The sequence below is a fragment of the Lagenorhynchus albirostris genome, chromosome 1, assembly GCF_949774975.1.
Source record: "Lagenorhynchus albirostris chromosome 1, mLagAlb1.1, whole genome shotgun sequence".
NCBI classification, from domain to species: Eukaryota; Metazoa; Chordata; class Mammalia; order Artiodactyla; family Delphinidae; genus Lagenorhynchus; species Lagenorhynchus albirostris.
Genome location: NC_083095.1, coordinates 183,739,664 through 183,763,736, shown reverse-complemented (window position 1 = coordinate 183,763,736; position 24,073 = coordinate 183,739,664). Strand labels below are relative to the sequence as shown.

The 24,073-nt window shown below is 39.5% G+C and overlaps 1 pseudogene; it reads right to left on the bottom strand.

Moving 5' to 3' along the window:
- Positions 1 to 24,073, bottom strand: part of LOC132528845 (coiled-coil domain-containing protein 3-like) — a 71,063-nt pseudogene that overhangs the window by 13,022 nt on the left and 33,968 nt on the right.

The window sequence follows — 24,073 nt, the reverse complement described above, 5'->3', positions numbered from 1 at the left end:
CTATTCAGCTCTTTTGTGGTTTCATATACATTTTAGGATTGTTTGTTCTATTTCTGTGAAAAACACCACTGGAATTTTGAGAGAAATTGCATTGAATCTATAGGTCACTTTGGGAAGTGTGGACATTTGAGCAGTATTAATTCTTCCAGTCCCAAAGCACAGAATATATTTCCATTTATTTGTGTCTTCCTTTCATCACTGTCTTATAGTTTTCAGTGCACAGATTTTTGCCTCCTTGGTTAAAGACATTCCTAGGCATTTTATTCTTTTTTTTTTGAGATATAATTGACATATAACACTGTATTAGTTTTAGGTGTACAACATGATTTCATATATATATATATATATATATATAATAATGAAAGGATTACAACAGTAAGTTTAGTCAACATCCATCACCAGACATAGTTACAGTTTTTTTCTTGTGATGAGAACTTTTAAGAACTACTCTCTTGGTGACTTTCAAATATACAATATAGTATTGTTAACTAGGGTCACATGTTGTACATTACAATCCCAGGACTTGTTTATCTTACAACTGGAATTTTGTGCCTTTTACCACTTTCATCCATTACAACCACCACCTACCTTTGGCAGCCACCAATTTATTCTCTGTCTTTTAAAATTTAGATTCAACATATAAATGATAACATATGGTATTTATCTTTCTCTGATTTATTTCACTTAGCATAATGCCCTCAAGGTCCATCTGTGTTGACCCACATCGCAAGACAGTGAGATTTCCTTCTTTTTTGAAATGGCTGAATAATATTCCATTGTGTGTGTGTGTGTGTATATACACACACACACAAAGGTATATATACATACATATGCATATATATATATACACACACACACACACACACACACACACATTCTTTATCCATGTGTCCATTGATGGACTCTGGTTGTTCCCATATCTTGGCTGTTATAAACAATGCTGCAATGAACACGGGCATGCAGGTATCTTTTCAAAATAGCGATTTTGTTGTTACTTTCAGATAAATATCCAGAAGTGGGGATTGCTGGATTATGTGGTAGTTTTATGTTTAATGTTTTGAGGAACCTTTCTGTTTTCTACAGTGGCTGCACCCATTTACACTCCTGCCAACAGTACACAAGGGTTCCCTTTTCTCCACATCCTTGCCAATATTTGTTATTTTTATCTTTTTGATAATAGTCATTCTAACAGGTGTGAGGTGATATCTTGTGGTTTTGATTTGCATTTCTCTGATGATAGTGATGTTGAGTACCTTTTTATGTATCTGTCAGCCATTTGTATGCCTTCTTTGGAAAAACATCTATTTAGATCCTCTGTACGTATGTTAATCTGATTTTTTTTTTTGCATTGAGTTGTATGAGTTCTTTATATTTTTCGGATATTAACCCACTATCAGATGTGTGATTTGCAGATATTTTCTTCCATTCCATTGGGTGCCTTTTCATTTTCACGGATGGCTTCCTTTGTTGTGTGCAAAATATTTTTAGCTTGATGTAGTCTCACTTATTTATATTAGCTTTTGTTTTTGGGATCAAATCTAAAAAAAACTTTGCCAATACTGATGCCAAGAAGCTTACCCCTTAGGTTTGTTTTAAAAATAAATTATTTATTTATTTAAAATTTTGGCTCCGTTGAGTCTTTGTTGCTGCACGCAGGCTTTCTCTAGTTGTGGTGAGCGGGGGCTACTCTTCATTGTGGTGCGCAGGCTTCTCATTGTGGTGGCCTCTCCTGCTGCGGAGCACGGGCTCTAGGCATGCAGGCTTCAGTAGTTGTGGTACGCAGGCTCCAGTAGTTGTGGTACGCAGGCTCAGCAGTTGTCACACACAGGCTTAGTTGCTCCTCAGCATGTGGGATCTTCGCAGACCAGGGCTTGAACCTGTGTCCCCCAGGCAGATTCTTAACCACTGCCCCACCAGGGAAGTCCCTATTTGTGTCATCTTTTATTTCTTTCATCAGTATCTTTTAGTTTTCTGAGTATAGGTCTTTTGCCTCCTTAGGTAGGTTTATTCCTAGGTATTTTATTCTTTCTGATAGGATGGGAAATGGGATTGTTTCCTTAATTTCTCTCTCTGATCTTCTGTTGTTAGTGTATAGGAATGCAAGAGATTTATGTGTATTAATTTTGTATCCTGCAACTTTACTGAATTATTGACGAGCTCTAGTAGTTTTCTGGTAGCATCTTTAGGATTTTCTGTGTATAGTATCATGTTATCTGCAAACAGTGACAATTTTACTTCTTTTCCAATTTGGATTCCTTTTTCTTCTCTGATTGCCTAGATTAGGACTTCCAAGACTATGTTGAATAATAGTGGTAAGAGTGGACATTCTTGTTTTGTTCCTGATCTTAAAGGAAATGATTTCAGTTTTTCACCACTTTCTGGAGAGTTTTTATCATAAATTGGTGTTGCATTTTATCAAAAGCTTTTTCTCCATCTATTGAGATGATCATATTTTTATTCTTCAATTTGTTAATGTGTATCACACTGATTTGCAGATATTGAAAACTCCTTGCATCCCTGGGATAATCCCACCTGATCATGGTGTCTGATCCTTTTAATGTATTGTTGGATTTGGTTTGCTATTATTGTGCTGGAGATTTTTGCATCTATGTTCATCAGTGATATTGGTCTATAATTTTCTTTTTTTGTGGTATCTTTGTCTAGTTTTGGTATCAGGGTGATGATGGTGGCCTAGTAGAATGAGTTTGGGAGTGTTCTGGAGAAAAGTCTCTTCAATAAGTGGTGCTGGGAAAGCTGGACAACTACATGTAAATCTAACACCACATACAAAAATAAACTCAAGATGGATTAAAGACTTAAATGTAAGACTGGATACTTACTGGATACTGGAGGAAAACATAGGCAGAACACTCTTTGACATAAACTGCAGCAGTATCTTTTTGCATCCACCTCCTAGAGTAATGAAAATAAAAACAAAAGTAAAAAAATGGGACCTAATTAAACTTAAAACCTTTTGCACAGCAAAGGAAGCCATAAACAAAACAAAAAGACAACCCACAGAATGGGAAAATATATTTGCAAACTAAGTGACCAACAAGGGATTAATCTCCAAAATATACAAACAGCTCATGTAGCTCAATATCAAAAAAAACAGCCCAATCAAAAATGGGCAGAAGATCTAAATAGACATTTCTCCAAAGAAGACATACAGATGGCCAAAAAGCACATGAAAAGATGCTCAACATCACTAATTATTAGAGAAATGAAAAGCAAAACTACAGTGAGGTATCACCACTCAGAATGGCCATCATCAAAAAGTCTACAAACAGTAAATGCTGGAGAGGATGTGCAGAAAAGGGAATCCTCCTACACTGTTCATGGGAATGTAAATTGGTGCAGCCACTATGAACAGTATGGAGGTTCCTTAAAAAACTAAAACTAGAACTACCATATGATCCAGCAACCCCACTTCTGGGCATCTATCTGGAGAGAATCATAACTCGATAAGATACATGCACCCCAATGTTCCTGGCAGCACTATTTACAACAGCCAAGAACCTAAATGTCCATCGACAGAGGAATGGATAAAGAAGATGTGGTATTACTCAGCCATAAAAAGAATGAAATAATGCCCATTTAATGCAGCAATATGGGTGGACCTACAGATTATCATCCTAAGTGAAGTAAGTCTCACAGAGAAAAACAAGTATCACAAGCTATCACTATAAGTGGAATCTAAAAAAATGATACAAATGAACTTATTTAGAAAACAAATAGACTCAGGGACTTTGAAAACAAACTTACGGTTACCAAAGGGGAAAGGTAGTGGGGGGGCAGGGATAAACTAGGAGTTTGGGATTAACCTATACACACTACTATATATAAAAACCACTATGCTGTATACCTGAAACTAACAAAACTGTAAATCAACTATACTCCTATGTAAAATAAAAATTAAATAAAAAAATATGCTCCATGGTTTATCTTCCTACATGCTTATCCGTTTGTATACTGTTGATTCCCTGTTGGGGCAGGTCACTCTTCACTTTCTGCTTTCAGTTAGCAATTTTGCCTATTAGGTTGTAATCTGGGTCCAAATCATTTTCCAGTAAAGCCAAAGCTTGAGGATCAGCCAGCTGGAAGGGAAACAGGATCCACAGAGGGCCTTTAGCATCTTTCCACGAAAGGGCTTTGCCTGCACTGAGGTGCAAATACCCGGATTCTGGAACCTTTTCTAGTCATCACGAGATGGGATGGAAGTGACTGTCTCTTTTGAAAAATTGAGTTTTTTGTTTCTTACCTAAGCCACCTTGGTTTCTAACAGAAAATAAAAGATAGTCTAACTATTTGTCACCCCTATCCAAAAGGACAGAGCTCCAGTGACCCAATCAGCAAATGACCAAAACCCCAAATAGAAAAATGCACAGGGAATATGGAGAGTCCACAGGCAGGGGAATGTAAATCTCTCTTAAATGGAGGAAAAGCTTAGGCCTACTCTTAATAATTGCAAAGTAGATCCACAATGAATTTTTTTTCTTTTCACAAAATCAAATTTTGATTTTACTCTTTGGTAAAATCAGAGTTAGGATTTGGGGAAATAGGCATTCGCATATACTGCGGGGTAGAGTGTAAACTTTGATAAAGAGAAATTTGACTGTATCAAAATGAAAACTGCATATACCCTTTGATCTAGTCATTCTGGGACTTCATCTGATATATATACTCCCACGTGAGCGTGTGTGTGTGTGTATTACAGCTAACACTGTAATAAGAAGGTTGAGGAATGACATTAGCATCATGGCCATATAAAATATCCCTCACGCCCCTGTCCACCAACAAAAAGTTGGCATTTATCCATGAACGAAAGTGACTTTGAGAGAACTGTGGGGTCTACCAAGGGACCCAGAGGAGCCTTGCCCACCCATGTATTGATGTCGACAGACATCAGTCCTGGCTGTGGACCCTGCAGTGGTCTGTGAGCTGCCTCCAGCCCCTCTCAGGCAAAGGACCTCAACAGGTATTTCTCCAAAGTAGATATACAAATGGCCAACAGATATATGAAAAGGTGCTAATCATCACTAATATCACTAATAATCAGGAAAATACAAATCAAAAACCATAATGCGATATCACACCTGTCATGATGATTCTCATCAAAAAAATAAAGAGATAGGGTCCCAGTTCAAGACGGTGACCTAAGAGGATCCTGAGCTCACCTCCTGCCATGGACACACCGAATCTACAGCTACATACAGAACTTCTTCCCCTGAAAGAAACCCCAAAACTAGCTGACTTCTACATATGAGGCAACAGAGAAAAAACCCACATTGTAGGAGGTAGGAGAAGCTGAGACAATCTCATCATAAACCTAATGCAACAACCTGCTATCAAGAGGGAACTGACAACTCGGAGCTCATCCCCGATGAGCAAAGGGGTTCAACCCCACATCAGGCACCCTAACTTTCAAGACCTGCACCTGAGAGGTGAGCCCTGAAATTTCCAAGTTTGAAAGCCACCAGGGCTTGGGTACATGAGATCCAGAGGCTATGGGTGAGCTGAAAAACAGTTCCTAAAGGGCTCACACAGACGCATCTGGCTACCCACCACCACAGCCCAGTGCAGAGGCGGCCAGCTGAAAAGCACCCAATTTGTTTATCTTAAAGCTTTGGCCTGAGGAGCAGACTTCTAGCTGAACACACAACTAAAGGCCAACTGCAATGCTCTCCAAAGACGATGGCCAGCAGGTGCCACCATTGTGCTTTCCCTCTGCCCACTCCAGGTCGCAGTGTCTCCAAGAAAGGGGCTTAGGTGTATACCTGACACCCTAGCTTTTGTGTCCGCCACCCAGAGAACACATCCTTCGATGGTGTGGCTCTTGTGGCCAATGGGGCTTGTCTTCATGGGTTCATCAGGATGGTGTCAAACAAAGAAATAGTTCTTAACTGGCTATCATCATAGGGTTCAAAAGCAGAAGGAGCAGACAGAAACGCCCATCTCCCAGTCTTCTCCTGAAAGAGATGTATTTGAAAGCTATAAAAGCTGCTGCCTGTGGGTCTGGTTTCCATTCAGCCTGAATCTAAGGGCTGACTGAAATCCTCCCCCTGGCAGGTCAGAACACACTCAACTACCGGTTAAGAATAAAGTAGGCTTCTTGGACAGTCACGAAGGTTTGAGAGACAACCAAGAGCTAGGGCAGAGTTGAACAATAAGATTCATCTCCTACACAAAGCCACTCCTTCAAGACTGGGAGAGGTAGTTGTTTTATCTAATGTATATAAACCAACACAGAGAGTCAAGGAAAATGAAGAAACAGAGGAATATGTTCCAATGGAAAGAACAAGATAAAACCCCAGACAAAGGCCTTAATGAAATGGAGGTAAGTAATTTTTCTGATAAAGAGCTCAAAAGATGGTGATAAAGATGCTCACTGATCTCAGGAGAACAATCCATGAATGAGAATTTCAACAGAGATTGAAAATATAAGGAAGTACCAAATAAAAGTGACAGAGCTGAAGAATATAATAACTGATCTGAAAAATTATACAATAGAGGTGGTTCAGAAGACGAGATGAAGCAGAAAAAAGGATCACTGAACTCAAAGCCAGGGCAATGGAACTCATCCAATCACAACAGCAAAAAGAAAAAAGAATGAAAAGAGTGAATGAAGGCAGCTTATGAAACAACATCAAGCAAAGGGATTCCAGAAGAGGAAGAAAGGGGCAGAAAACTCATTTGACGAAATAATGGCTGAAAACTTCCCTAACCTAGATCCAGATCCAGGAAGCCCAGAAACTATTAAATAAGATGAACCCAAAGGAAGATACATTGCAATTCAAGTATCAAAAGTTAAAAGACAAGGAGAGAATCTTAAAAGCAACAAGAAAAATACAATTTGTTATATACAAGGGAATCCTACAGGACTATGAGCAGATTTTTCAGCAGAAATTTTGCAGCCCAGAGGGTGTGGCATGATATATAAAGAGCTAAAAGAAAAAAACTGCCAACTGACAATACTCTACCCAGGAAAACTGTCCTTCAGAACTGAAGGAGAGAGAGAGAGTTTTCTAGACAAGCAAAAGCAAAAGAAGTTTATCACCACTGGACCAGCCTTACAAGAAACGTTAAGAGGGAGTTATTCAAGCTGAAAAGAAAACGTGATAATTAGTAATAAGAAAACATATGAAATTATGAATCTCACTGGTAAAGGTAAGTATACAGTAAAATTCAGAATAATTTCATAAAGGCAGTGGGTGGTTAAGCACTTATTAAGCCAGTAGGAAGGTTAAAAGTAGTAAAAATATAACTATATAATTTGTTAATGGATACATAAAAGATGTATCTGTGACATCAAAAGCATTGGAAAATAAGTTATCAACTTAAAATGGACTGTTGTAAGTTGTTTTATGTATATCTCATTTATATAAAATGAGTAGTTTTGCTTTGCTAACTACAAAGCAAAAACCTATAGTAGATACACAAAATATAAACAGAAAAGACTAAGCATTACCACTACAGAAAATCATCAGACAGTAAGTAAAGAGAGCAAGAGAAGAAAGGAACAGAGGGATTACAAGACAACCAGAAAGAAATTAACAAAATGGCAATAAGTACATACCTATAAGTAATTACATTAAATGTAAATGGACTAAAGTTTCCAATTAAAAGACAGACTGGCTGAATGGATATAAAAAATGACCCATCTATATGCTGCCTAAAAGAGATTCACTTCAGGGGAATTCCCTGATGGTCCAGTGGTTAGGACTCAGCACTTTCACTGCCAGGGCCTGGGTTTGATCCCTGGTTGGGGGAACTAAGATCAAGCAAGCCGAGCAGCATGGGCAAATAAATGAATAAAATATAAAATATAAGAGACTCACTTCAGCTTTAAGGACGCATAGAGACTAAAAGTCAAGGTATGGAAAAAGATACTCCACACAAATGGAAAACAAAAGCAAGCTGGAGTAGCTGTATTTATACCTTAAGAAACAAATGTCATTATATAATGATAAAGAATCAATTCATCAAGAGGATATAACATTTGTAAATATTTATGCACCTAACATAGGAACATCTAAATATTTAAAGCAAATATTAACAGACGGGAGAAATAGGGAGCAATACAGTAATATTAGGGGATTTCAGTACTCCCCCATCCACAATGAAGAGATCATACAGACAGAAAAATAAGGAAACACTGGGCTTAAGTCTATCTGGTCTAACATGTAGTTTAACATTTACAGAACATTCCATCTGAAAGCAACAGAACATAGATTCCTCTCAAATGTACAGGAAACATTCTGCAGGACAGGTAATATGTTCGGTCACAAAACAAGTCTTAATAAATTAGAAGACTGAAATCTTGTCAAGCAGCTTTTCTGACTACAATGGTATAAAAGTAGAAATCAATTACAGAAGAAAACTGGAAAATTCACACATATATGGAGAATAAATATGCTCCTGAACAACCAAGGAGTCAAAAGAGAAAGCAAGGAGTAATGCATACCAGGGACTTCCCTGGTGGTCCAGTGGGTAAGACTCTGCACTCCCAATGCAGGGGGCCTGGGTTCAATCCCTGGTTGGGGAACTTGATCCCGCATGCATGCCGCAACTAAGAAGCCCGCATGCCGCAACGAAGATCCTGAGTGCTGCAACTAAGACCCGGCATAGCCAAAATAAATAAAATAATAAATAAATATAAAAAAAGAAATAATATATACCATAACTTATGGCATGCAATAGAATCTGTTGTAAGAGGGAAGTTCATAGTGATAAATGCCTACATGATGAAACAAGAAAGATCATGAATAAACCTAATTTGACACCTCAAGGAACTAGAAAAAGAAAAAAATGAAGCCCAAAGTTAGTAGAAGGAAGGAAATAACAAAGATTGGAGCAGAATAAATGAAATAGAGACTAAAACGACAATAGTGGGATTAGACCAAGATGGCAGAGTAGAAGGACCTTGGGTTCACCTCCTCTCACAAACACACCAAAATCACAACTGACTGCTAAACAACCATCATTAAAAAGACTGGAACCTACCGGGAAAAAAAAAATCTTCTACAACTAAAGACATTAAGGAGAAACCACAATAAAATAGCACTGGTGATATTATCAAATCCCATACCCCCCAGGTGGGTGACCCACAAACTGGAGAATAATATAGTGCAGAGGCTCCCCCACAGGAGTGAGAGTTCTGAGCTTCATGTCAGCTCCCCAGACTGGGGGTCTGGTACTGGGAAGAGGAGCCCCCAGAGCATTTGGCTTTGAAGACCAGTGGGGCTTAATTTCAGGAGCTCCACAGGACTGGGGGAAACAGAGGTTTCACTGTTAAAGGTGTACAAAAATGTCACACTCAATGGGACCAAAAGTAAAAGCAGTAACTTCATAGGAGCCTGGGACAGACATACCTGCTGGTCTTGGAGGGTCTCCAGGGGAGGAAGGGGGTGGCTATGGCTCTCTCTGGGGACATAAAAGCTGGTGGCAGACATACTGGGGAGTATTCATGTGCATGCGCTCTCCTGTAGGATGATACCTTGCTTGGGTCATCAGCACCAAGACCTGGCCCCACCCGACAACCTGTAGGCTCCAGTGCTGGGACACCTCACGCCAAACAACTAACTGGGCAGGAACACAGCCCCACCCAGCAGTAGAAAGGCTGCCTAAAGACTTCCTGAGACCACAGCCACTTCTAGACATGCCCCTAGCTGCAGCCCTGCCCACAAGAGGGCCAAGATGCAGTTCCATCCACCAGTGGGCAGGCGCCAGCCCCTCACACCAGGAAGCCTGCACAAGCCTCTAGAGCAGCCTCACCCACCAGGGGACAGACATCAGAAGCAAGGAAATTACAGTCCTGAAGCCTACGGAATGGAGTCCGCAAACACAGGCCAGACCCTACCCTGGGACCAGCTGGCCCCTGGCCCTTGGGTAACAAGAGGGGACACGTAGGACATCCCCTACAGAAGGCCACTTCGCCAAGGTCGAGAAACATAACTAACCCACCACATACATAAAATACAAATAGAGATTTAGACAAAATGAGGTAGCAGAGGAATATGTTTCAGATGAAAGAACAACATAAAACCACAGAAGAACTAAGTAATGTGGACATAGGTGATCTACCTGAGAAAGAGTTCAGAGTAATGATCATAAAGATGATCCAAGAACTCGGGAGAAGAATGGATGCACAGAGCAAGAAGTCAGAAGTTTTTAAAAGAGTTAGAAAATATAAACAAAAACCAGACTTGAAGAATATAATAACTGAAATGGAATGCTAGAAGGAATCAACAGTAGAATAAGTGAGGCAGAAAGATGGATCAGTGAGCTGAAAGAGTAGTGGAAATCACTGCCACAGAACAAAGAAAAAAGAATGAAACAAATGAGGTCAGTTTAAGAGACCTCTGGGATGACATTAAGTGCACTAATATTCACATTAGAGGGGTCCCAGAAGGAGAAGAGAGAGAGAAAGGGCCTGAGAAAATATTTGAAGAGATACTAGCTGAAAACTTACCTAGCCTGGGAAAGGAAACAGTCACCCAAGTCCAGGAGATGCAGACAGTCCCATACAACAGCGGTTCCCAACCTTTTTGGCACCAGGAATCAGTTTCGAGGAAGACAATTTTTCCACGGATGGGGTTGGGAGGGTGGGGGATGGTCAGGCAGTAATGAGAGCGATGGGGAGCAGCAGATGAAGCTCCGCTCACTCCCCTGCTGCTCACCTCCTGCCGTGTGGCCCGGTTCCTAACAGGCTGCGGACCGATACTGGTCTGCAGCCTGGGGGTTGGGGACCCCTGCCATACAGGATTAACCCAAAGAGGAACACACACAGGCACACAGTAATCAAATTGACAAAAATTAAAGACAAAGAGAAAGTATTAAAAGCAAAACATACAAGGGAATTCCAATAAAGTTATCAGCTGCTTTTTCAGCAGAAACTCTGCAGGCCAGAAGGGAGTGGCAGGACATATTTAAAATGATGAAAGGAAAACACCTACAACCAAGAATACTCTACCCAGCAAGACTCTCATTCAGATTTGATAGAGACATCAGAAGCTTTACAGATAAGCAAAAGCTAAAAGAGTTCAGCACCACCAAACAACCTTTACAACAAATACTAAAGCAACTTCTTTAGGTGGGAAAAAAAGGCCACATCTAGAAACAAGAAAATTATGAAATGGAAAGGCTCACCAGTAAAGGCTAATATACAGTAAAGGTAGGAACTCACCAACACGTAAACTAATAGGGAAGTTAAAAGACGAAACTGGTAACATCAGGGGACCTTCAAGATTGGTGGAGGAGTAAGACATGCAGATCACCTTCCTCCCCACAAATACATCAGAAATACAGCTACATGTGGAACAGCTCCTACAGAACACCTACTGAATGCTGGCAGAAGACCTCAGACCTCCCAAAAGGCAAGAACTCCCCACGTACCTGGGTAGCACAAAAGAAAAAAGGATAAACAGAGACAAAAGAATAGGGACGGGACCTGCACCAGTGGGAGGGAGCTGTGAAGGAGGAAAGGTTTCCACACACAAGGAAGACCCTTCACTGGCGGAGACGGGGGTGGCGGAGGAGGGAAGCTTTGGAGCCACGGATGAGAGCGCAGCCACAGGGGTGCGGAGGGCAAAGCGGAGAGATTCCCGCACAGAGGATCGGTGCCGACCAGCACTCACCAGCCCAAGAGGCTTGTCTGCTCACCCGCCGGGGCGGGCGGGGCTGGGAGCTGAGGCTCAGACTTCGGTCGGATCCCAGGGAGAGGACTGGGGTTGGCGGCGTGAACACAGCCTGCAGGGGGCTAGTGCACCAGAGCTAGCTGGGAGGGAGTCCAGGAAAGAGTCTGGACCTGCCTAAGAGGCAAGAGACCATTGTTTCGGGGTGTGTGAGGAGAGGGGATTCAGAGCACGGACTAAACGAGCTCCAGAGACGGGTGCGAGCCACAGCTATCAGCGTGGAAAACAGAGAAGGGCATGAAACGCTAAGGCTGCTGCTGCCGCCACCAAGAAGCCTGTGTGCGAGCACAGGTCACTATCCACACCTGCCTCCCGGGAGCCTGTGCAGCCCGCCACTGCCAGGGTCCCGGGATCCAGTGACAACTTCCCCGGGAGAATACATGGTGCACCTCAGGCTGGTGCAACGTCACGCTGGCCTCTGCCACCACAGGCTCGCCCCCTAATTCGGTACCCCTCCCTCCCCCCAGCCTGAGTGAGCCAGAACCCCCTAATCAGCTGCTCCTTTAACCCCGTCCTGTCTGGGTGGGGAGCAGACGCCCTCCGGCGACCTACATGCAGAGGCGGGGCCAAATCCAAAGCTGAGCCCCGGGAGCTGTGAGAACAAAGAAGAGAAAGGGAAAACTCTCCCAGGGGCCTAGGAGCAGCGGATTAAATCTCCACAATCAACTTGATGTACCTGCATCTGTGGAATACCTGAAAAGACAGCGAATCATCCCAAAATTGAGGCAGTGGACTTTGGGAGCTACTGTAGACTGGGGTTTTGCTTTCTGCAAACATCTAACTTGTTTCTGGTTTTATGTTTATCTTAGTTTAGTATTTAGGGTGTGTTATCATTGGTAGATTTGTTTGTTGATTTTTGGTTACTCTCTTCCTTTTTTTCCCATATATAGTTATATATATATTTTTCCTTTTTCTCTTTTTGTGAGTGTGTATATTTCTTTGTATGATTTTGTCTGAATAGCTTTGCTTTTACCATTTGTCCTAGGGTTCTGTCAGTTTTTCAGTATAGTTTTTAGTGCTTGTTGGCATTGGTGCATTTGTTTTTTGGTTTCATTGCTCTCTTCTTTCTTTCTTTCCTTTTTTATTACTTTTTTAAAATTTTTAGTAATTATTTTTTATTTCAATAACCTTATTTTATTTTGTCTTTCTTTCTTTTTTCCTCCCTTTTCTTCTGAGCCGTGTGGCTGACAGTGTCTTGGTGCTCCAACTGGGTGTCAGCCCTGTGCCTCTGAGGTGGGAGAGCTGAGTTCAGGACATTGGTCCACCAGAGACCTCCCGGTTCCACATAATATCAAACAGTGAAAGCTCTCCCGGAAATCTCTATCTCAACGCTAAGACCCAGATCCACTCAACGACGAGCAAACTATAGTGCTGGACATGCTATGCTAAACAACTAGCAAGACAGGAATACAACCCCACCCATTAAGAGACAGGCTGCCTAAAATCATAATAAGGTCACAGACACCCTCAAACACACAATCAGACACGGTCTTGCCCACCAGAAAGACAAGATTCAGCCTCATCCACCAGAACACAGGCACTAGTCCCCTCCACCAGGAAGCCTACACAACCCACTGAACCAACCTTAGCCACTGGGGGCAGACACCAAAAACAACGGGATCTACGAACCTGCAGCCTGTGAAAAGGAGACCCCAAACACAGTAAGTTAAGCAAAATGAGAAGACAAAGAAATACACAGCAGATGAAGGAGCAAGGTAAAAACCCACCAGACAAAACAAATGAAGAGGAAATAGGCAGTCTACCTGAAAAAGAATTCAGAGTGATAGTAAAGATGACCAAAATCTTGGAAATAAAATGGAGAAAACACAAAGATTTAACAAGGACCTAGAAGAACTAAAGAGCAACCAATGATAAACAACACAATAAACGAAATTAAAAATTCTCTAGGGCTTCCCTGGTGGTGCAGTGGTTGAGAGTCCACCTGCCGATGCAGGGGACACAGGTTCATGCCCCGGCCCGGGAAGATCCCACGTGCCACGGAGCAGCTGGGCCCATGAGCCATGGCTGTTGAGCCTGTGCGTCCGAAGCCTGTACTCTGCAACGGGAGAGACCACAGCAGTGAGATAGCCCGCGTACCGCAAAAAAAAAAAAAAAAAAATTCTCTAGAAGGAATCAATAGCAGAATAACTGAGGAAGAAGAACGGATAAATGATGTGGAAGATAAAATAGTGGAAATACCTACTGTAGAAAAGAAAAAAGAATGAAAAGAATTGAGGACAGTCTCAGAGACCTCTGAGACAACATTAAACACACCATCATTCGAATTATAGGGGTCCCAGAAGAAGAGAAAAAGGACTGAGAAAATATTTGAAGAGATTATAGTTGAAAACTTCCCTACTATGGGAAAAGAAATAGTTAATCAAGTCCAGGAAGTGCAGAGAGTCCCATACAGGATAAATCTAAGGAGAAACAGGCCAAGACACATATCAAACTCTTAAAAATTAATTGCAAAGAAAAAATATTAACAGCAGCAAGGGAAAAGGAACAAATAACATACAAGGGAATCCCCATAAGGTTAACAGCTGATCTTTCAGCAGAAACTCTGCAAGCCAGAAGGCAGTGGCAGGACATATTTAAAGTGATGAAAGGGAAGAACCTACAACCAAGATTACTCTACCCAGCAAGGATCTCATTCAGATTCGACGGAGAAATTAAAACCTTTACTGACAAGCAAAAGCTAAGAGAATTCAGCACCACCAAACCAGCTTTAAAACAAATGCTAAAGGAACTTCTCTAGGCAGGAAACACAAGATAAGGAAAAGACCTACAATAACAAACCCAAAACAATTAAGAAAATAGTAATAGGAGCATACATATTAATAATTATCATAAATGTAAATGGATTAAATGCTCCAACCAAAAGACACAGACATGCTGAATGGATACAAAAACAAGACCCATACAAATGCTGTCTACAAGAGACCCACTTCAGACCTAGGGACACATACAGACTGAAAGTGAGGGGACAGAAAAAGATATTCCATGCAAATGGAAATCAAAAAAAGCTGGAGTAACTTTACTCATATCCGATAATATAGACTTTAAAATAAAGAATGTTACAAGAGACAAGGAAGGACACTACATAATGATCAAGGGATCAATCCAAGAAGAAGATATAACAATTGTAAATATTTATGCACCCAACATAGGAGCACCTCAAAACATAATGCTAACAGCCATAAAAGGGGAAATTGACGGTAACACAATCATAGTAGGGGACTTTAACACCCCACTTTCACCAATGGACAGATCATCCAAAATGAAAATAAAGAAGGAAACACAAGCTTTAAATGATACATTAAACAAGATGGACTTAATTAATATTTATAGGACATTCCATCCAAAAACAACAGAATAAACTTTCTTCTCAAGTGCTCATGGAAGATTATCCAGGACAGATCATATCTTGGGTCATGAATCAAGCCTTGGTAAATTTAAGAAAACTGAAATCGTATCAAGTATCCTTTCTGACCACAACACTATGAGACTAGATATCAATTACAAGAAAAGATCTTACAAAATACAAACACGTGGAGGCTAAAGAATACAGTACTTAATAACCAAGAGGTCACTGAAGAAATCAAAGAGGAAATCAAAAAATACCTAGAAAAAAATGACAGTGAAAACACCACAACCCAAAACCTATGGGATGCCGAAAGCAGTTCTAAGCAGGAAGTTTATAGCAATACAATACTACCTCAAGAAACAAGAAGCATCTCAAATAAACAACCTAACCTTTCACCTAAAGCAATAAGAGAGAGAGAACAAAAAAACCCAAAGTTAGCAGAAGGAAAGAAATCGTAAAGATCAGATCAGAAATAAATGAAAAATAAATGAAGGAAACAGTACCAAAGATCAGTAAAACTAAAAGCTGGTTCTTTGAGAAGATAAACAAATTTGATAAACCATTAGCCAGACTCATCAAGCAAAAAAGAAGACTCAAATCAACAGAATTAGAAATGAAAAAGGAGAAGTAACAACTGACACTGCAGAAATACAAAGCATCCTAAGAGACTACTACAAGCAACTCTATGCCAATAAAACGGACAACCTGGAAGAAATGAACAAATTCTTAGAAAAGCACAACCTTCCGAGACTGAACCAGGAAGAAGCAGAAAATATAAACAGACCAATCACAAGTACTGAAATTGAGACTGTGATTAAAAATCTTCCAACAAACAAAAGCCCAGGACCAGATGGCTTCACAGGCGAATTCTATCAAACATTTAGAGAAGAGCTAACACCTATCCTTCTCAAACTCTTCCAAAGTATAGCAGAGGGAGGAACACTCCCAAACTCATTCTACGAGGGCACCCTCCCTGAGAGCAAAACCAGACAAGTATGTCATAAAGAAAGAAAACTACAGGCCAATATCACTGATGAACACAGAGGCAAAAATCCTCAACAAAATACTAGCAAACAGAATGCAACAGCACATTAAAAGGATCATACACCATGATCGAGTGGGGTTTATCCCAGGAATGCAAGCATTCTTCAATATACGCAAATCAATCAATGTGATACACCATATTAACAAATTGAAGGAGAAAAACCATATGATCAACTCAATAGATGCAGAAAAAGCTTCTGACAAAATTCAACACCGATTTATGATAAAAACCCTCCAGAAAGTAGGCATAGAGGGAAATTACCTCAACATAATAAAGGCCATATAAGACAAACCCACAGCCAACATCGTTCTGAATGGTGAAAAACTGAAACCATTTCCACTAAGATCAGGAACACGACAAGGTTGTCCACTCTCACCACTATTATTCAACATAGTTTTGGAAGTTTTAGTCACAGCAATCAGAGAAGAAAAAGAAATAAAAGGAATCCAAATCGGAAAAGAAGAAGTAAAGCTGTCACTGTTTGCAGATGACATGATACTATACACAGAGAATCCTAAAGATGCTACCAGAAAACTATTAGAGCTAATCAATGAATTTGATAAAGTAGCAGGATACAATATTCATGCACAGAAAACTCTTGCATTCCTATACACTAATGATGAAAAGTCTGAAAGGGAAATTAAGGAAACATTCCCATTTACCATTGCAACAAAAAGAATAAAATACCTAGGAATAAACCTACGTAGGGAGACAAAAGACTTGTATGCAGAACACTATAAGACACTGATGAAAGAAATTAAAGATGATACAAACAGAGGGAGAGATATACCCTGTTCTTGGATTGAAAGAATCAACATTGTGAAAATGACTATACTACCTAAAGCAATCTACAGATTCAATGCAATCCCTATCAATCTACCAATGGCATTTTTCAACAAAACTGGAACAAAATATTTCACAATTTGTATGGAAACATAAGACCCCAAATAGCCAAAGCAATCTTGAGAAAGAAAAATGGAGCTGGAGCAATCAGGCTCCTGGATCAGACTATACTACAAAGCTAGAGTAATCAAGACAGTATGGTACCGGCACAAAAACAGAAAAATAGATCAATGGAATAGGACAGAAAGCCGAGATATAAACCCACACACATATGGTCACCCTATTTTTGATAAAGGAGGCAAGAATATACAATGGAGAAAAGTGGTGCTCGGAAAACTGAACAGCTACATATAAAAGAAGGAACTTACAACACTCCCTAACACCATACACAAAAATAAAATGGATTAAAGACCTAAATGTAAGGCCAGACACTATAAAACTCTTAGAGGAAAACATAGGCAGAACACTGTTTCTGTTTATGTCAAACAGAATACTGTTTGACATAAATCACAGCAAGAACATTTTTGACCCATCTCCTAGAGAAATGGAAATAAAAACAAAAATAAAGAAATGGGACCTAATGAAACTTGCACAGCAAAGGAAAACATAAACAAGACAAAAAGACAACCCTCAGAATGGGAGAAAATATTTGCAAATGAAGCAACTGACAAAGGATTAATCTCCAAAATTGACAAGCAGCTCATGCAGCTCAATATGAACAAAATACACAACCCAATCCAAAAATGGGCTGAAGACCTCAATAGACATTTCTGCAAAAAAGACATACAAATGGCCAAAACACACATGAAAGAATGCTCAACATCACCAATAATTAGAGAAATGCAAATCAAAACTACAATGAAGTATCACCTCACACCAGTCAGAATGGCCATCATCAAAAAATCTACAAACAATAAATGCTGGAGAGGGTGTGGAGAAAAGGGAACCCTCCTGCACTGTTGGTGGGAATGTAAATTGATACAGCCACTATGGAGAACAGTATGGAGGTTCCTTAATAAACTAAAAATAGAACTACCATACGCCCCAGCAATCCCACTGCTGGGCATATACCCTGAGAAAACCATAATTCAAAAAGAGTCATGTACCAAAATGTTCATTGCAGCTTTAGTTACAATAGCCAGGACGTATTGGAAGCAACCTAAGTGACCATCGACAGATGAATGGATAAAGAAGATGTGGCACATATATACAATGGAATATTACTCAGCCATAAAAAGAAATGAAATTGAGTTATTTGTAGTGAGGTGGATGGACCTAGAGTCTGTCATACAGAGTGAAGTAAGTCAGAAAGAGAAAAGCAAATGCCATATGCTAACACATATATGGAATCTAAAAAAAAAAACGGTTCTGAAGAACATAGAGGCAGGACAGGAATAAAGACGTAGATATAGAGAATGGACTTGCGGACACAGGGAGGGGGAAGGGTAAGCTGGGACGAAGTAGAGTGGCATGGACATATATATACTACGAAATGTAATATAGCTAGTGGGAAGCAGCCACATAGCACAGGGAGGTCAGCTCTGTGCTTTGTGACCACCTAGAGGGGTGGCATAGGGAGGGTGGGAGGGAGGGAGATGCAAGAGGGAGGATATATGGGCATATATGTATATGTAGAGCTGAGTCACTTTGTTATAAAGGTGAAACTAACACACCATTGTAAAGCAATTATACTCCAATAAAGATGTTAAAAAAAAAGAATAAAGAACAAGGCAGAGAAAAATAGAAATAGAAAGCATAGAAAACATGTTGGCTGAGGCCTTGATTAGGGTAAGAAGGAACAGCAGATAAGTACAGAGCCCATTGTTGGCTTGGTGTTTGGTGACTGGCTGAGTGGATATACTGCATTTCTGGCCAAGTGGAGGAGTATTTACAGGGATGCAAAAGATACCTAAGTTTTCGTTGCTGACGCATCACCCTGAGCAGGAGTGACTCCATCTTGGGCCTCGCAATCTATTTCAACAAGACTAAATCGTTAGTGATAGAATTCCAGGTAACTTGACTGTTAAACAGGGGAGATCTTTGGGGAAAAGATAAGGGTGGTGTTTTAGTGCTACTTTATATTATAAAGGCAAATGATTATCCAACTTGTTTTTAAGAGCTGTCCAAGCTGAAAATTGCTGTACCAATTTTTAGAGAAATTGTATATCCAGTGTAGATGATGTAGTTTGAATATCATTTATAATATTTACTGATGTCCTAGCATACTGTAGAATCAATACTACTTTAAATTTCTAATGTAAAAGTTAGCTTCTTATCAAGTAGTTAAGTACTTTATACATTATTTTTACAACTAGGCTGCCTCAGCAAATAAATGTTTCTCCTGAATCCAAAAAAAGTAGTAACATCATCTGTATCCACAAGAAGCAGTTAAGGGATGCACAAAACAATTAGATATAAAATATGATAACAAAACCAGTAATAATGAGGGAAGGAGAGTACAAATGCAGGGTGTTTACAGTGCATTTCAAATTGAGAGATCAGCAGCTTAAAATAATCATGTATACATGACTGCTATACCAAAACCCCATGGTAATCACAAAACAAAAATCCATAATAGATATACACACAGAAAAGAAAAAGAATCCAAACATAATACTAAAGATAGTCATCATTTCAGAAGAGAAAAGAACAAAAGAAGGGATAATAAGACCTAGAAAAGCAAATCCCAAACAATTAACAAAATGGCAATAAGAATTACCATATCAATTCAATTTTGATAATTACCTCAAATGTAAATGGATTAAATGCTCCAACTGAAAGTCACAGACTAGCTGAATGGAAACAAAAACAAGACCCATATATATGCTGTGTAAAACAGACCCACTTCAGATCTAGGAACACACACAGACTGAAAGTGAGGGGATGGAAAAAGGTATTCCATGAAAATGGAAATTAAAAGAAAGCCTGAATAGCAATACTCTCATATCAGAAAAAATGGACTTTAAAATAAAGACTGTTACAATAGACAACGACCAAGGGCTCAATCCAAGAAGATGATACAACAGTTTTAAATGTATATGCACCCAATATAGGAGCACGTCAGCATATAAGACAAATGTTAACAGACACAATAGGAGAAACTGACAGTAACACAATCGTAGGCGGGACTTTAACACCCCACTTACATCAATGCACAGGTCATCCCAACAGAAAATCCATAAGGAAACACATGCTTAAATGACACATTAGACCAAATGGACATAATTGATATTTATAGAGTGTTCCATCTGAAAGCAACAGAATATGTGTTCTTTTCAAGAGAAAATGGAATATTCTCCAAGATAGATCACATGCTGGGCCACAAAGCAAGCCTCAGTAAATTTTTAAAAATTGAAATCATATCAAGATTCTTTTCCAACCACAATGCTATGAGGCTAGAAATCAACTACAAGAAAAAAAAACTGCCAAAAAATACAAACACGTGGAGGCTAAACAATATGCTACTAAACAACCAATGGATCACCGAAGAAATCAAAGAGGAAATAAAAAAAACACCTAGAGACAAATGAACACGAAAACATGATGATCCAAAACCTATGGGATGCAGCAAAAGCAGTTCTAAGAGGGAAGTTTATAGCAATATAAGATTACCTCAAGAAACAAGAAAAATCTCAAAGAAACAACCTAACCTTACACTTAAAGCAACTAGAGAAAGAACAAACAAAACCCAAAGTTAGTAGAAAGAAATCATAAAGATCAGAGAAGAAATAAATGGAGACTAAGAAAATAGAAAAGATCAATGAAACCAAAAGTTGGTTCCTTGAAAAAATAAACAAAACTGATAAGCCTTTAGCCAGACCCACCAAGAAATAAAGGGAGAGGGCCCAAATCAGTATCAGAAAAAGAAGGTACAATTTGGACCACAGAAATACAAAGGATCCTAAGATGCTACCATGAGCAACTATATGCCAATAAAATGGACAACCTAGAAGGAATGGAAAAATTCTTAGAAAGGTACAATCTCCCAAGATGGAACCAGGAAAGAATAGAGAATATGAACACACCAATCACAAGTACTGAAATTGAAACTGTGAATTTAAAACTCCCAACAAACAAAAGTCCAAGACCAGATGGCTTCACAGGTGAATTCTAACAAACTCAGAGAAGATTTAACACCTATCCTTCTGAAGCTGTTCCAAAAAATTGCAGAGGAAGGAACACTTCCAGACTCATTCTATGAGACCACCATCACCCTGATACCAAAACCAGACAAAGATGTCACAAAAAAAGAAAACTACAGGCCAATATCTCTGATGAACGTAGATGCAAAAATCCTCAACAAAATGCCAGCAAACAGAATCCAACAGCACATTAAAAAGATCATACACCATGATCAAGTGGGGTTTATCCCAGGAATGCAAGGATTTTTCAATATCTGCATATCAGTGTGATGCACCAGAATAACAAATTAAAGAATAAAAACTGTATGACCATTTCAACAGATGCAGAAAAAGCCTTTGATAAAATTCAACATCCATTTATGATAAAAACTCTCCAGAAAGTGGGCATAGAGGAAACCTACCTCAACATAATAAAGGCCATTTATGACAAACCCACAGCTAACATCACACTGAACAGTGAAAAGCTGAAAGCATTTCCTCTAAGATCAGGAACAAGACAAGGGTGCCACTCTTGCCACTTTTATTCAACATAGTTTTGGAAGCCCTAGCCAAGGAATCAGAGAAGAAAAAGTAGTAAGAAGAATCTAAATCAAAAAAGAAGAAGTAAAACTGTCACTGTCTGCAGATGACATGACACTATACATAGAAAATCCCAAAGACACTACCGGAAAGCTACTACAGCTCATGAATGGACACAAAATTAATATACAGAAATCTACTGCATTTCTACACACTAACAATGAACTATCAGAAGGAGAAATTAACAATCCATCAAATGCAACCACTGCATCAAAAAGAATAAGATATCTAGGAATAAACCTACCCGAGGAGGCAAGAGACCTGTACTCTGAAAAATACAGGACACTGATGAAAGAAACTGAAGATAACACAAAGAGATGGAAACATATACTGTATTCTTGGATTAGAAGACTCAATATTGCTAAAATGACCATACTACCCAAGGCAATGTATGGATTCAATGCAATCCCTATCAAATTACCAATGGCATTTTTCACAGAACTAGAACAAAAAATTTTTTAACTTGTATGAAAACACAGAAGACCCTGAATAGCAAAAACAAACTTGAGGAAAAAGAATGGAGCTGGAGGATCATGCTCCCTGACTTCAGACTACACTACAAGGCTACAGTCATCAAAACCATATGGTACTGGCACAAAAACAGAAATAGAGATAAATGGAGCAGGATAGAAAGCCCAGAAACAAACCCACACACTTATGGTCAATTTATCTACAACAAAGGAGGCAAGACTATTCAGTGGAGAAAAGACAGTCTCTTCAATAAATGGTGCTGGAAAAACTGGACAGCTGCATGTAAAAAAATGAGATTAGAACATTCCTTAACCCCATATACAAAAGTAAACTCAAAAAGGGATTAAAGAACTAAATGTGGGCTTCCCTGGTGGCACAGCGGTTAAGAATCCACCTGCCAATGCAGGGGACACAGGTTCGAGCCCTGGTCCAGGAAGATCCCACATGCCTCAGAGTAACTAACCCCATGTGCCACAACTACTGAGCCTGTGCTCTAGAGCCCCTGAGCCGCAACTACTGAGCCCGTGTGCCATAACTACTGAAGTCCACGTGCCTAGAGCCTGTGCTCCTCAACAAGAGAAGTCACCACAATGAGAAGCCCGCACACCACAACAAAGAGTAGCCCCCACTCGCCACAAACAGAGAAAGCCCACACACAGCAACAAAGACCCAACACAGCCAAAAATAAATTTTTTAAAAAATTAAAAAAAAATTTAAAGACCTAGATGTAAGACTGGATACTATAAAACTCTTAGAGGAAAACACAGGCAGAGCACTCTTTGACATAAATTGCAGAAATAAATACCTTTTTTGATTTATCTCCCAGAGTCATGGAAATAAAAACAAAAATAAACAAATGAGACCTAATTAAACTCAAAAGCTTTTGCACAACAAAGGAAACCACAAAGAAAACGAAAAGACAACCCACAGGATGGGAGAAAATATTTGCAAACAATGCAACTGACAAGGAATTAGTCTCCATAATTTACAAACAGCTCTTGCAACTCAATATCCAAGAAACAAATAACCCAATCAAAAAATGGGCAAAAGACTTAAAGAAGACATACAGATGGCCAAGAGGAACATGAAAAGATGCTCAACATCGCCAATTATTAGAGAAATGCAAATCAAAACTATAATGAGATATCACCTCACACCAGTCAGAATGGCCATCATCAAAAAGTCTACAAACAATAAATGCTGGAGAGGGTGCGGAGAAAAGGGAACCCTCCTACACTGCTGGTAGGAATGTAAATGGATACAGCCACTATGGAAAACAGTATGGAGGTTCCTTAATAAACTAAAAATAGAGGTACCATATGATCCAGCAATCCCACTCCTGGGCATATATCTAGAGAAAAACATGGTTTGAAAGGATACATGCACCCCAATGTTCACTGCAGCACTATTTACAGTATAGCCAAGACATGGAAGCAACGTAAATGTCCATTGACAGGAATGGATAAAGATGTGGTACGTGTATACAATGGAGTATTACTCAGCCATTAAAAAGAATGAAATAATGCCACTTGCAGCAACATGGATGAACCTGAAGATTATCGTACTAAGTGAAGTAAGTCAGACAAAGACAAATACCATATGATATTACTCATATGCAGACTCTAAAAAACAAAATGATACAAATGAACTTATTTACAAAACAGAAGCAGACTCACAGACTTAGAGAATGAACTTACGGTTACCAGCAGGGAAGGACAGATTGGGAGTTTAGGATTGACATGTACACACTGCTATATTTAAGACAGATAACTAGCAAGGACCTACTGTAAAATAAATAAATAAATAATAATTAAAATAGAACAGTATGGTACCGGCACAAAAACAGAATAGAGATCAATGGAGCAGGATAGAAAGCCCAGAACTAAACCAAAGCACTTATGGTCAATTAATCTCTTGACAAAGGAGGCAAGAA